This window comes from Bombina bombina, chromosome 8, assembly GCF_027579735.1.
Source record: "Bombina bombina isolate aBomBom1 chromosome 8, aBomBom1.pri, whole genome shotgun sequence".
In the NCBI taxonomy this organism is placed as follows: Eukaryota; Metazoa; Chordata; class Amphibia; order Anura; family Bombinatoridae; genus Bombina; species Bombina bombina.
In genome coordinates, this window is record NC_069506.1 from 229,485,040 (window position 1) to 229,500,238 (window position 15,199).

The 15,199-nt window shown below is 38.0% G+C and overlaps 1 protein-coding gene across 2 annotated transcripts in view; it reads left to right on the top strand.

The window, feature by feature from the left end:
* LOC128639061 (urokinase plasminogen activator surface receptor-like) overlaps positions 1-15,199 on the top strand; it is a 133,332-nt gene that overhangs the window by 24,756 nt on the left and 93,377 nt on the right. The window lies entirely within an intron of this gene.

Consider the following 15,199-nt stretch of genomic DNA (forward strand, 5'->3'; position numbering starts at 1 on the left):
CCGCCATCTGAGAGCAGTAGTTATGAGTAACAAAACTGTTACATAAAACTCATATCTAAAGTATTACAAAGTACACTAACACCCATAAACTACTTATTAACCCCTAAACCGAAGCCCTCCGGCATCGCAAACATTATTTTAAAATTATTAATCCCTAATCTGCCGCTCCCGACATGGCCGCCACAAATACAATTTAAAAAATCCTATTCCGCCACTCCCCGACATCATCGCCACTTTACTATAGTTATTAACCCCTATTCCCCCGCACCCCAACATTGCCCACATTATAATAAAGATATTAACCCCTATTCTGCCACTTCCCAACATCATTGCCACTAAATAAAGTTATTAACCCCTAAACCTCTGGCCTCCCACATCACTGCCACTAAATAAACCTATTAACCCCTAAACCGACAGCCCCCACATCACCAGAAACTGAATTAAACTATTAACCCCTAAACCTAACAACCCCCTAATTTTACATTAAAATTACAAGATCCCTATCTTAAAATAAATAAAAACCTACCTGGGAAATTAAAAAAAATCTAAATTTAAACTATAAATTAAACTCACATTACTATTAGACTAAAATTAAAATAACTATCAATTAAATACATTAAATTACTCATTATAAAAAACTAATGCTACTAAAAATATTAAATCTACAGTTACAAAAAATAAAATACTAAATTACATAAAATAAAAATACTAAATTACAAAAAAATACTAAATTACAAAAAATACCAAACGAAATTATCCAAAATAAAAACAATTACACCTAATCTAATAGCCCTATAAAAATAAAAAGCCCCCCCAAAATAAAAATAAAAACTAGCCTACAATAAACTACCAATAGCTCTTAAAAGGGCCTTTTGTAGGACTTTGCCCTAAAGAAATCAGCTCTTTTCCCTGTAAAAAATACAAAGACCCCCCCAACAGTAAAACCCACCACCCAACCAACCCTCCAAAATAAAAAACCTAACTTTAAAAAAAACCTAATCTACCCATTGCCCTGAAAAGGGCATTTGTATGGGTATTGCCCTTAAAAGGGCATTCAGCTCTTTTTCTTGCCCTTAAAAGGGCATTCAGCTCTTTTAAGACAAGCCCAAACCCTAATCTAAAAAAAAAAACACCCAAAAAAAACTTTAAAAAAACTAACACTAACCCCTCTTTAGGTACTCACAGTTGCTGAAGTCCAGCTTGAACAATCTTCATCCCAGCGGCTCCATCTTCATCCAGAGGGCTCCATCTTCATCCATCGAGGGACCGGCATTTTCTTCATCCCTGCGGAGGCGGATCGGTCGATGTGCGGAGGCCCAGGCGAAGGTCCAAGGCGAAGGTCCAATGATCCAACATGGAGATCCTCTGCCGCACACTGAGGATTCAAATGCAAGGTGCCATTTTTATTCTGTACCATTGCATTCCTATTGGCTGAAAAATTTAAATCAGACAATAGGAATTAGAGCTGCTAAAATCCTATTGGCTGTTCAAATCAGCCAATAGGATTTAAGCAGCTCTCATTCCTATTGACTGTTTAAATCAGCCCATAGGATTTAAGCAGCTCTCATTCCTATTAGCTGATTCAAATCAGCCAATAGGAATGAGAGCTGCTTAAATCCTATTGGCTGATTTGAACAGCCAATAGGATTTTAGCAGCTCTAATTCCTATTGGCTGATTTCAATTTTTCAGCCAATAGGAATGCAATGGTACCCCCAGTAAAAAAGCGGTACTTTACATTTGAATCCTCAGTGTGCGGCGGACGATCACATGAAGAGGACCTCCACGTCGGATCAATGGACCTCCGTCTGGACCTCCGTTGTGAACCTTCACCTGGACCTCCGCGCATCGACTGCTCCACCTCCGCAGGGATGAAGAAGATGCCGGTCCCTCGATGGATGAAGATGGAGCCACTAGGATGAAGATCATTCAAACCAGACTTCAGCAACTGTGAGTACCTAAAGAGGGGTTAGTGTTAGGTTTTTTAAGGTTTTTTTGGGTGTTTTTTTTTTTTAGATTAGGATTTGGGCTTGTCTTAAAAGAGCTGAATGCCCTTTTAAGGGCAAGAAAAAGAGCTGAATGCCCTTTTAAGGGCAATGCCCATACAAATGCCTTTTTCAGGGCAATGGGTAGATAAGGTTTTTTTTAGAGTTAGGTTTTTTATTTTGGGGGTTGGTTGGGTGGTGGGTTTTACTGTTGGGGGAGTCTTTGTCTTTTTTTACAGGGAAAAGAGCTGATTTCTTTAGGGCAATGTCCTACAAAAGGTCCTTTTAAGGGCTATTGGTAGTTTATTATAGATTAGGGTTCTTTTATTTTGGGGTGTTTTTTTTTAAATGGGGTATTAGAAAAGGAATAATTTTTATTATTTTGAATAATTTGTTTGTTATTTTATGTAATGTTTTTTGTTGGGGGGTGGGGTTTTGTTTTATAGAATAGCCATTATTTTATTTTTAATGGGCAGCAAAAGAGCTGAATGCCCTTTTAAGGGCAATGCCCATACAAATGCCCTTTTCATGGCAATGGGTAGATTAGGTTTTACTTTATTTTTATTTTGTGGGTTTGTATACTGTTAGGGGGTGTATGCTTTTCTTTTGTAGGAAAAGAGCTGATTTCTTTAGGGCAATGCCCTACAAAAGGCCCTTTTAAGGGATCTTGGTAGTTTATTATAGATTAGGGTTTTTTATTTTGGGGTGTTTTTTTTTTAAACATGGTATTAGAATAGGAATAATTTTTATTGTTTTGGATAATTTTGTTTGTTATTTTTTGTAATGGTAGTTTTTTTATTTTTTGTAATTTTAGTGTTTTTTATTTTTGTAATTTTAGATGTTTTTGTTTGTAATGTTAGGTTTTAGTGTAAAGCAGCTTAGGTTTTACTTTCATTTCACAGGTAAGTTTGTATTTATTTTAACTAGGTAGTTAGTAAATAGTTAATAACTATTTACTAACTAGTCTACCTAGTTAAAATAAATACAAATTTACCTGTGAAATAAAAACCTAACTGCTAGATTACGAGTTTTGCGGTATGAGGGGTGCGGTGCTAACGTGCACGTTATTGTCACTGCTCACTTCCCTACAGTGCTGGTATTACAGGTTTACAAAAATCCGACGTTATCAGGCAAGAAGTGAGCGTAGAGCAAAATTGAGCTCTATACCGCACTCCAATACCAGCGCTGCTGAAAGCTGCGGTGAGCTGGTTTTACATGCTCGTGCACAATTTTCCCATAGACATCAATGGGGAGAGCCGGCTGAAAAAAAGCCTAACACCTGCAATAAAGCAGCGTAAAGCTCCGTAACGCAGCCCCATTGATTCCCATGGGGAAACTAAATTTATGTTTACGCCTAAGACCCTAACATGAACCCGAGTCTAAACACCCCTAATCTTACACTTATTAATCCCTAATCTGCCGCCCCGACATAGCCGACACCTACATTATACTTATTAACCCCTAATCTGCCGCTCCGGACATCGCCGCCACTATAATAAACATATTAACCCCTAAACCCTCACACTCCCGCATCGCACACACTAGTTAAATATTATTAACCCCTAATCTGCTGTCCCTAACATCGCCGCCACCTACCTACATTTATTAACCCCTAATCTGCCACCCCCAACGTTGCCGCCACTATACTAAATTTATTAACCCCTAATCTGCCACCCCAACGTCGCCGCCACTATACTAAATTTATTAACCCCTAAACCTAAGTCTAACCCTAACACCCCCTAACTTAAATATAATTAAAATAAATCTAAATAAAAATTACTATCATTACCTAAATAATTCCTATTTAAAACTAAATACTTACCTGTAAAATAAACCCTAAGCTAGTTACAATATAACTAATAGTTATATTGTATCTATCTTAAGTTTTATTTTTATTTCACAGGCAAGTTTGTATTTATTTTAACTAGGTAGAATAGTTACTAAATAGTTATTAACTATTTACTAACTACCTAGCTAAAATAAATACAAATTTACCTGTGAAATAAAACCTAACCTGTCTTACACTAACACCTAACCTTACACTACAATTAAATAAATTACCTACATTAAATAAAATTACCTACATTACAAAAAAACAAAACACTAAATTACACAAAATAAAAAAAACATTATCAGATATTTAAACTAATTACACCTAATCTAATAGCCCTATCAAAATAAAATAAGCCCCCCCCCAAAAAAAAAAAACCTAGCCTAAACTAAACTACCAATAGCCCTTAAAATGACCTTTTGTGGGGCATTGCCCCAAAGAAATCAGCTCTTTTACTTGTAAAAAAAAATACAAACACTCCCCCCAACAGTAAAACCCACCACCCACACAACCAACCCCCCAAATAAAATCCTAACTAAAAAAACCTAAGCTCCCCATTGCCCTGAAAAGGGCATTTGGATGGACATTAAAAAGGCATTTAGCTCTTTTTCAATTGCCCAAACCCTAATCTAAAAATAAAACCCACCCAATAAACCCTTAAAAAAACCTAACACTAACCCCCGAAGATCCACTTACAGTTTTGAAGACCGGACATCCATCCTAAACAAAGCCGGGAGAAGTCTTCATCCAAGCGGCAAGAAGTCCTCAATGCAGCCGGGAGAAGTCTTCATCCAAGCCAGCAGAAGTGGTCCTCTAGACGGGCAGAAGTCTTCATCCAGACGGCATCTTCTATCTTCATCCATCCGGTGCGGAGCGGGTCCATCTTCAAGACATCCGGCGCAGAGCATCCTCTTTAATCGAAGTCTTCTTCCAGAATGAAGGTTCCTTTAAGTGACATCATCTAAGATGGCGTCCCTTGAATTCCGATTGGCTGATAGAATTCTATCAGCCAATCGGAATTAAAGGTGAAAAAAATCATATAGGCTGATGCAATCAGCCAATAGTATTGAGCTTCAATCTTATTGGCTGATCCAATCAGCCAATAGGATTGAGCTCGCATTCTATTGGCTGATTGGAACATAGTATTTAGGTAATGATAGTAATTTTTATTTAGATTTATTTTAATTATATTTAAGTTAGGGGGTGTTAGGGGTTAATAGGTAGTTTATGGGTGTTAGTGTACTTTTTAACACTTTAGTTATGAGTTTTATGCTACAGCTTTGTAGCGTAAAACTCATAACTACTGACTTTAGATTGCGTTCCGAATCTTGCGGTACAGCCTAGCTGTACCGCTCACTTTTTGGCCTTCCAGAAAAGCTTGTAATATCGGCGCTATGGAAGTCCCATTGAAAAAAGATTTTACGCAAATTGTACAGCTTTTTTGTCAAGACTCGTAATAGCAGCGGTATTGAAAAAGCAGCGTTATAACCCATAACGCTGCTTTTTCACTCATAACGCAAAACTCGTAATCTAGCCGTAAGATAGCTAAAATATAACTATTAGTTATATTGTAGCTAGCTTAGGTTTTATTTTTATTTTACAGGTAAGTTTGTTTTTAGTTTGAAATAGGTATTATTTAGTTAATAATTGTAACTTTAGTTTAGGTCTATTTTAATTATGTTAAAGTTAGGGGGTGTTAGGTTTAGGGTTAGGGTTACGGTTAGGGTTACGATTATGGTTAGGTTTAGAGGTTAATAGTTTAATTTAGGTTGTTGCGATGTTGGCGGCTGGCGGATTAGGGGTTAATAGGTTTATTTAGTGGTAGTGATGTGGGAGGCCAGAGGTTTAGGGGTTAATAACTTTATTTAGTGGCGGCGATGTCGGGGAGCGGCGGAATAGGGGTTAATATCTTTATTATAGTGTGGGGCGATGTTGGGGTGCGGGGGAATAAGGGTTAATAACTTTAGTATAGTGTCGGCGATAGCAGGAGCAGCAGGTTAGGGGTTAATAGATTTATTTTGGTGGCGGTAATGTCAGAAGCGGCAGATTAGGGGTTAATAAGTTTATGTAGGTGTCGGAAATGTCAGGGGCAACTTTTTTTCCCCCCATAGACATCAATAGGGCTGCGTTACGGAGCTTTTCAGTGTTAGTTTTTTTTCTAACACTCTCTCCCCATTGATGTCTATGGGGAAAGCGTGCATGAGCACGTCAAAGCAGCGCTTGTATTTTGTGCAGTATGGAGCTCAACGCAACCATTTTGCACACACAAGCCGGCTTTTTCAAAACTCGTAATGGCAGAGCTATGGAGGGTGAAATAACGCAACTTTTGTTGCGTTCATTTCGCACCATCTTTAGCGCAAAACTCGTAATCTAGGTGTATGTTTGGCAGAAATCTTTAAAACAAATATTTATATAAATATATTAAAATTATAATATATTTACACTTATATATTCTGTATTACAAAATGTATCCGATTGTTAGAATATGCATTCTTATGCATTTTTATTTCATATAGCAAATATCCTATTATCAATATAAATTAAACAAACAAAACACAATTTAAATAATATCTGTAGGGTAAACATGCAAGAAAATGTCCTGCAATATATTTATTTATTGTGGTGCTTGTGTGAAGACAAACTGATCAGGAAATAGTTCCAGCAGATGCAAACTGAAAATAATTTATTTGAATGTAATAACATATTAATGTCTAACCAAAAATCAGGTGCTGTTCAGCAGGAACATGCTGAGAGAGTATGAGGAAGTAGGGCACAAGGAAGAGGACATACAATTTTTTTTTATATGTATAAATCAGTTAAATGCTTCCTCTATATATTTCCAGGAAGCAGGTAAACTGAAGTTCCCCTTCCAGAGGCAAAATCATATTTGTTTCTAAAATAAATGTCAGCTCAGCATTGCTATCAGATTACAAACGTACCAGCTTGGGTGTCACTGCTGACATCATTGTGAAATCAGCAAGTCATGTTTCTTTATACTCAAAACCAACTCAGCTTTATTATATACTAGCTGATAAGCTTGCTCAGAGGACAGTCTATGTGTTGAAAATACAACCCCCCAAGCTACAAAAAATAAAACAGAAAAATACAGAAAAAAATAAACAAAGCTATTAAAAATAATAAAATAAACCTAGACTAATACCCCTATAAAAATAACCCCCCCCCAAAAAATAAAAGCACCCCCTAATCTAATACTAAACTACCAATAGCCCTTAAAAGGGCTTTTTGTAGGGCATTGCCCTAAATTTAACAGCTCTTTTACATTAAAAATAAACAAAGTCCCCCCTAACAGTAAAACCCCCCACCCACCAAACCCCCCAAAATAAAAAAAAACATAACACTAATAAACATAATCTACCCATTGCTCTTAAAAGGGCATTCAGCTCTTTTTCACTGCTCTTAAAAGGGCATTCAGCTCTTTTGAGATTTGCCCCAAAAAAAACCTAATCTAAAAAAACAAACCCCCCAAAAATTAAAAAAAAACACTAACACTAAAGCCCCAAATAGGTACTCACGGTTTCAGAAGTCGGGCGCGGAGCGGAAGTCCAGAGTAGTCTTCCAAGATGTGGCGATCCTTGGCGGTGGTCTTCTGTGGCAGCATCGGTGGTCCTCTGCAGCAGTGGTGGCAGTCCTCGGCAGCGGCGGAGGCAGTCCTCGGCAGCTGCGGTCCTTGGTGTATATAATGAATATTGAATGCAAGGTACCACAATCAATTTACCTTGTATTCCTATTAGCTGAATTTTTCAAAACAGCCAATAGGTATAGAGCTACTAAAATCCTATTGGCTGTTCAAATCAGCCAATAAGATTTCAGTAGCTCTCATTCTATTGGCTGCTGAAATTTTCAAAACAGCCATTAGAATGAGAGCTGCTGAAATCCTATTGGCTGTTCAAATCAGCCAATAAGATTTCAGTAGCTCTCATCCTATTGGCTGATTTTGAAAATTTCAGCCAATAGAAACTCAAGGTACCCCAGTAAATATGGGGTACCTTAAAGGGACATGAAACCCAAATCTTTTCTTTTGTGATTTAAAAAGAGTATGCCATTTTAAACAACTTTGTAATTTACTTCTATTATCTCATTTGCTTAATTCTCTTGACATACTTTGCTGAAAAGCATATCTAGATAGGCTCAGTAGCTGCTGATTGGTTGCTGCACATAGATGCCTTGTGTGATTGGCTCCCCCATGTGCATTGCTATTTCTTTAATAAAGGATATCTAAAGAATGAAGCAAATTAGATAATAGAAGTAAATTGGAATGTTGTTTAAAATTGTATTCTCTACTTGAATCATGAAAGAAAATATTTGGATTTAGTGTCCCTTTAAATTCTTTCTTCAGTGAGCGGCAGGTGATCGCATGTAGAGGAACCTCCACGCCTTCACTGAGGACTGCTGCCACCGAGGAGCACCACCGCCGCCGCCGAGGAACGCCACGACTGCCGCCGAGGAGCGCCACTTCTGGGAAGACCGCTCTGGACCTTTGCTCCGCGCCACCTTCAATGTGGATGAAGATGATGGACCCGCCTGGAAGAAGACCTTCTCCGCCGGACTTCTGAAATCGTGAGTACCTATGTGGGGCTTTAGTGTTAGGTTTTTTTTAAAAAATTTGAGGGGGTTTGTTTTTTTAGATTAGTTTTTTCTTGGCAAATCTCAAAAGAGCTGAATGCCCTTTTACGTGCAGTGAAAAGGAGCTGAATGCCCTTTTAAGGGCAATGCCCAAACAAATGCCCTTTTCAGGGAAATGGATAGATTAGGTTTATTAGTGTTAGTTTTTATATTTTGGGGGGTTTTACTGTTAGGGGGGACTTGGTTTATTTGTAATGTGAAAGAGCTGTTAATGTTAAATTTAGGGCAATGCTCTACAAAAAGCCCTTTTAACATTAGATTAGGGTTTTTTATTTGGGGGGGGGGGCTTTTTATTTTCATAGGGATTAGGTTTAATTTTTCGTTTATTTTGGATAGTGTTGTTTATTATTTTTTGTAATGTTATCGTTTTTTATTTTCTGTAATTAGATTAATGTAATTTTTTCGTATTTTTTATTGTAATGTAGTAATTTATTTTTATTGTAATTAAGGGGTTAATTTAAGGGGTGTCAGGTTAGGGGGCTTACTTATTAAATTATTTTATTTGCGTTGTGGGGGTTGGCGGTGTAGGAGTTAATAGGTAAACTAGGTTTAATGCGTTGTGGGGGGTTGGGGGATTAGGGGTTAATAGATGTATTAGGTAGTTTGCGATGCTGGAGTTTGTGGATTTAGGGGTTAATAATTTTATTAGGTAGTTGTTGTTTTTTTCTTAATACCTTGTGCGGGCCGTTAGCTTATTTTTTTCTTAATAGTTTGTACGGGCGGTTAGGTTTTTTTTTAAAAATACTTATTGCGGGCGATTAGGTTTTTTTTTTAAATACTTATTGCGGGCGTTTAGGTATTTTTTTCATTCTTATTGCATGCGGTTAGGTTTTTTTTTTAATACTTATTGCAGGCGTTTTTGTTTATTTTTTGTAATGCTCTATTTGCCTTTGCTGCATCCTGGTAGATTCCGAAAATGGCAGGGTACCGATATCTGCCAATAGAATGAGAGATGCTTAATCCTACTAGCTCATTTGAACAGCCAATAGGATTTTAGCAGCTCTAATTCCTATTGGCTGATTCAAATTTTTCAGCCAATAGGAATCCAAGGGACACCATCTTGGGTCATGTACCTTGCATTAAAGATTCAGTGTACGACGGCGACCGTTTGAAGAGGATTCTCCACGCCGGATGTCTTCAGGATGGACCCGCTCCGCGCCGCCGGGATCAAGATAGAAGATGCCGCATGGATGAAGATTGAAGAGGCCATTTGGATGGATGAAGACTTCTCGTTGCTTGGATGAGGACTTCGCCGCCGGGATAAAGATTAAATAGGCCATCTGGATGAAGACTTCTTGCCGCCTGGATGAGGACTTCTCTGCCAGGATGAAGAACGTTCAAGTGGGACTTCAAAAACTGTAAGTGGATCTTCGGGGGTTAGTTTTATGTTTTTTTGGGTGGGTTTTATTTTTATATTAGGGTTTGGGCATGTAAAAGAGCTAAATGCCCTTTTAAGGGCAATGCCCATCCAAATGCCCTTTTCAGGGCAATGGGTAGCTTAGGATTTTTAGATAGCTTTTTTATTTTGTGGGTTTGGGAGGTGGGGGTTTGAAATGTTAGCGGGTATTTGTATTTTTTTTTCCACGGGTTGGGGGTTTGTATACTGTTAGGGTGTATTTGTTTTTGTAGCAAAATAGCTGTTTAACTTAGGGCAATGCCCTACAAAATGCCCTTTTAAGGGCCGTCGGTAGTTTGGGGGGTGGAGGTTTGTATACTAATAGGGGGTGTTTGTTTGTTTTTTGTAGCAAAAGAGCTGTTTAACTTAGGGCAATGCCCTACAAATGGCCCTTTTAAGGGCCCCCAAAAGGCCCTTTTAAGGGCCCTTGGTAGTTTATTCTAGATTAGGCTTTTTTATTTTGGGGTGTTTTTTTAATGGGGAAAAGAAATCATTTTTATTATTTTTTTTTATTTTTTTTATAAAGGATTTTTATTGAGGTTATTTACCAATAATACAATAAATAGACAAAAGTTCAATTCCATACAGTTCGTATGTTGGTTACAGCAGTGAGCAGTTTACCATTACAGTCAGATATATTGTACATCTTTACAATATAAATATCAGTAAATAATCAAGTGTGTAATGCAACACTATTGACCGAAATAATCTTGAACCTATATATTAAAACCTCTTTTCTATTTTAATTCTTTATAATAGAATGAAACTTGCAAATATGGTCATATATCCCCATTTAATATGATTAGGAAACTTATAAAGTTATATCCCCAGATAGTACGCTAGGGTCACTTACGAACCCCTCACTATTAATTTGACTGAGGGGGATGTTAAGGGGGATTGGGAAACAGGTAAGGTAGAACTTCTAAGGGTGCATTTCCCTGTGCTTTCAAAAAGCAAGGTGTGTGGGGAGGAGAGATTGGCAGATACATGTCGCAAAAGCTCACGGAATCCTACATATTATAGCTATAAAAAAATACTCAATAATGGTCCTAATTATAACATTGGCCGAACAAAACTTATTAGACCTCCACAACAGATATTAATTGCTCCTAAAGTGTAACAGGACTAAGCTTATGTCCAATACTTGAGTGATATTAGGCAAGAGGAGTCTAGAAAATAAATTTAACCTTATTGTGCTGTAGGTCTGTACTCCCGAGTTTTTGGACGGCTATGGTTGTATCTATTGTAATAGGGTGTAGAGTAGAAAAGTTGTATGGGGGAAACATTAGCTTGATCATTAACTATAACTAGAACCTATCCAAGTGTGGAGTAGGTGATGGTAAGCCTCGGAAATGTAGTTGCTAGAACTAGGCTCTATTGTAAAAATGTTAAGGAGAATGTAAGTCTGCCACATGAGCATGGGCCCTATACCCTGTGGCACCAAACCTAAGTTCATACGGGTACATTTATTATATGATATGGCTAACACATTTATACAGTCAACCCCAAATGAGTTCCTACCAATACTGAATTCCTACAGAGTGTCCCATAATTCTACAACTAGAGCATTCCATCGCCTCCTAACATAAATGGTAACAGATTAACATCAAACTTGAAACACATAAAAGAAGGAAGGGTATAAAACACCTATATGTGGCTAACAACAAGACTAAATGACAAGTCAAACTGGCCTAACAAAAAGGCAATTAAAAGAGTATAAGCTATTTCACAGCTCAAACATAAGATATTTGAAAACATATGTGAAGTAAAAACTTAGGTTAGTGGCCGTTATATAATCTGGTGGCTTTGTGGGTGGTAGCTATTACTGAAATATTTTAATATAGCAGGGAGCAGGGATGTTAGTCTATAGATATGGAGGAAGTTTATCTCGTTTCGCTCAGAACAAACCGTCCTGTATGGTCATCAATGTCTGCCGATGAAATAATATACTGCATGCACACCCATGAATTTCGACATATTATCACAGATAATAGTCATATTGCCCTCTAAAGCAATGATAACATTTTCTTACTGACATATAGCACTATAGCTATGCCGTGACTCACATCTAGTGGAGAGAGTTGGGATTTATATTGTATGTCAGAGTAATGTACTAATAACCCACTTAGCATAGCCAGCAAAACATCAAACTAGGAAAGATTCTTATAAAAAGAGAGATAGATTGAGCTACATAATCCTGGTGGGACTTTTTCTAACCTGGTAATCGAATATATACATATTGGAGAAGAACATATAACAGTATAGTGAGTAGAGATCTTCTATATATATCAAATACAAACAATAGAGGAACTGACCCGGACTGATCTTATTACCGTATACCTACGGTCAGTGCAAGTTGGGAAAGGTAGTAGGTAGAGTAGGGAAGGTTCAACTCACTCCCAGCTTAGGGATTTGGCCCCATATCACTGTAAATCTCTGCATTGATCTTCTAGACAAACCATATTAGCATATTAGACCACAGCATTAGGAAAAACAGAAAAAAAAGAACATCATAGAAACTTTTCCATTAACATGTGAGAATACATAAACAAACTGTTTAGCAAAACAATGTAAGTTTAAAATTATGTCTCAAGATCTTCATTATACTGTCAGCAGTCTGCAATCTCAATGCAGGCAAGTCTCAGATCTCCCGGGGAGACTAGATAGAAGCTGTGACCCACCAATTACCAAGATCCCATTCAGGGCTACTATGGCGTTACAACCGATCTGGGGGTCACCAGCTAACCTAATAACATCTCCCAGCACCTCAGCCGATTCTTCTTCTACTTAAAGATAGTAGCGGTGCCTCATAATCTGGTAGGTGGGAAGCCCCTAAAGGAACTGAGAAGCGGGTAGTTGATTCCATCAGCGGAGGTATCGGGGTTAAAGAGTTACCAGGAAAGATCGATCTCTCAAAGTTGGAGGCAGTGTATATGCGGCTAACTCTAGGAGCCACTCAGAATCCCACCCTAGATACAGTTCTCTCTGGTCCGCAACTGGAAACGAACCGGATAGGTGGCACACAAGAGTTAGGATCGAATATCATATTCTCCTTCCCTGTGTAGCTGTGTGGGGTAATGATTAGTATCGCTGCTTCAGCCGTACTAACGCCTGGGCCTCCAGTTTACATGTCAGTCTGGATGTGTAAATCAGGCTTGCCGTTTTCCCCATATATGAGGGCAGCTGGTTCTAGGGCCTCGGTTACCAAACCGGCTAGTGTAAGCACCTCATCTGTGTCCACACAGCTGCTTTCACGCTGTTCAGATCCATATGGACACCTAGAAGTATGCGGAGCGGCCTACCAAGCAATCCTTGGATTGTGTCAGTTTTTGTGGGAAAGCTTCCCTCATCTGCTGTCTAAAGTCGCCCATTTGATTAGTAATCTGCTTCAGGAGATCACGTTCCCAGCTGTTAAGCTACTGGTCAGTCTGCATGGCTTGTACGCAACTTGAACTGATCTGAAACGCCATTACATGCGGTGCAAGTATTAAACATAGGATAGCAGCCCACCTCTGGTTGAATCACTCACTTCTCTCCAGTGTTCTTGGGTATGAGATAGGTCCCTTAATAAGGAATTACAGCTCATATTTACAAAATATCATTCATTATTAAATATTAAAGTCAGGAGCTCCTGTACAACATGTCTAGTCACATCGGCAGTTAACTCCGCCCCCATTTTTATTATTTTTGATAATTTGTTTTTTTTTGTGTAATGTGTTTTTTAGGGCCCTTGGTAGTTTGGGGGGTGGGGGTTTATATACTGTTAGGGCGTGGGTTTTTTTTTGTAGAAAAAGAGCTGTTTAACTTAGGGCAATGCCCTACAAAAGGCCCATTTAAGGGCCCTTGGTAGTTTGGGGAGTGGGGGTTTGTATACTGTTAGGGGGTGTTTGTTTGTTTGTTTTGTGTAGCAAAAAAGCTGTTTAACTTAGGGCAATGCCCTACAAAAGGCTCTTTTAAGGGCCCCCAAAAGGCCCTTTTAAGGGCCCTTGGTAGTTTATTCTAGATTAGGCTTTTTTATTTTGGGGTGTTTTTTTTTTAAAAGGGTATTAGAATAGGAATAATTTTTATTTTTTTTTGGATAATTTCATGGTGTTGTTTTTTGTAATGGTAGATTTTTTATTTTTTGTAATGGTAGTTTTTTTATTTTTTGTAAATTTGACAGGTAAGTTTGTATTTATTTTAACTAGGTAGTTAGTAAATAGTTAATAACTATTTACTAACTAGTCTACCTAGTTAAAATAAATACAAACTTACCTGTGAAATAAAAATAAAACCTAAGCTAGCTACTACATAACTATTAGTTATATTGTAGCTAGCTTAGGTCTTATTTGACAGCTAAGTATTTAGTTTTAAATTGGTATTATTTAGTTAATAATTGTAAATTGAATTTAGATCTATTTAATTATGTTAAAGTTAGGGGGGGTTAGGGTTACGTTAGGTTTAGGTTTAGGTTTAGGGGTAGGTGTAGGGGTTAATAGTTTAATTTAGGTTGTTGCGATGTGGCGGGCTGGCGGTTTAGGGGTTAAAAGTTTATTTAGTGGTAGTGATGTGGGAGGCCAGAGGTTTAGGGGTTAATAACTTTATTTAGTTGCAGCGATGTCGGGGAGCGGCGGAATAAGGGTTAATAACTTTAATATAGTGGCGGCGATGTTGGGTGCGGTGGAATAGAGGTTAATAACTTTAGTTTAGCAGCGGCGATATCGGGAGTGGCAGATTAGGGGTTAATAATTTTATTTAGGTGGCAGCGATATCGGGAGCGGCAGATTAGGGGTTGTTAGGTGTTGTTTCAAGGGGGGAGCATGTCAGTCAGGGATTGGCTTGGAACACACCGTATCAGCTGGAAATGAAGGGGTTATTTGATTAGGATATCCAGAGAACAGCACTCAGACCACGCAGCAATGAGTCTAAAACTATTCTGTTTATTGAAAGATAAACAACACGTCTTATAGGCAGTCATGACTTCATATAGGGTTAACATGATGACACTTCATAACCGCGTCATATCATACCATATTTCATGAACAACAGAAGCTTATTGAAATAATTGAGAGAAAGAGGAGTATGAAGGAGTAATTCTTATAACAGTAACAAAAATACATCTGAGTGCATAGCTCAGCCCAAAGCAAGGTCGTTTGGGCCTCTTACCTAGATAACGGACTTCCAGGCACCTTGCCAGGAACATTCACAAGTCCAATAAAACTTATACAATTCTTACTAACATCAGCATATTTCTCACTACATAATAACTGCTATAATAAAAGCTTCTTTAGACAAGATGGATGCCTAAGACAAAATGGCAGCTAAGAACAAGATGACGTCAGTAATGCTAACAATTCCTAACATAC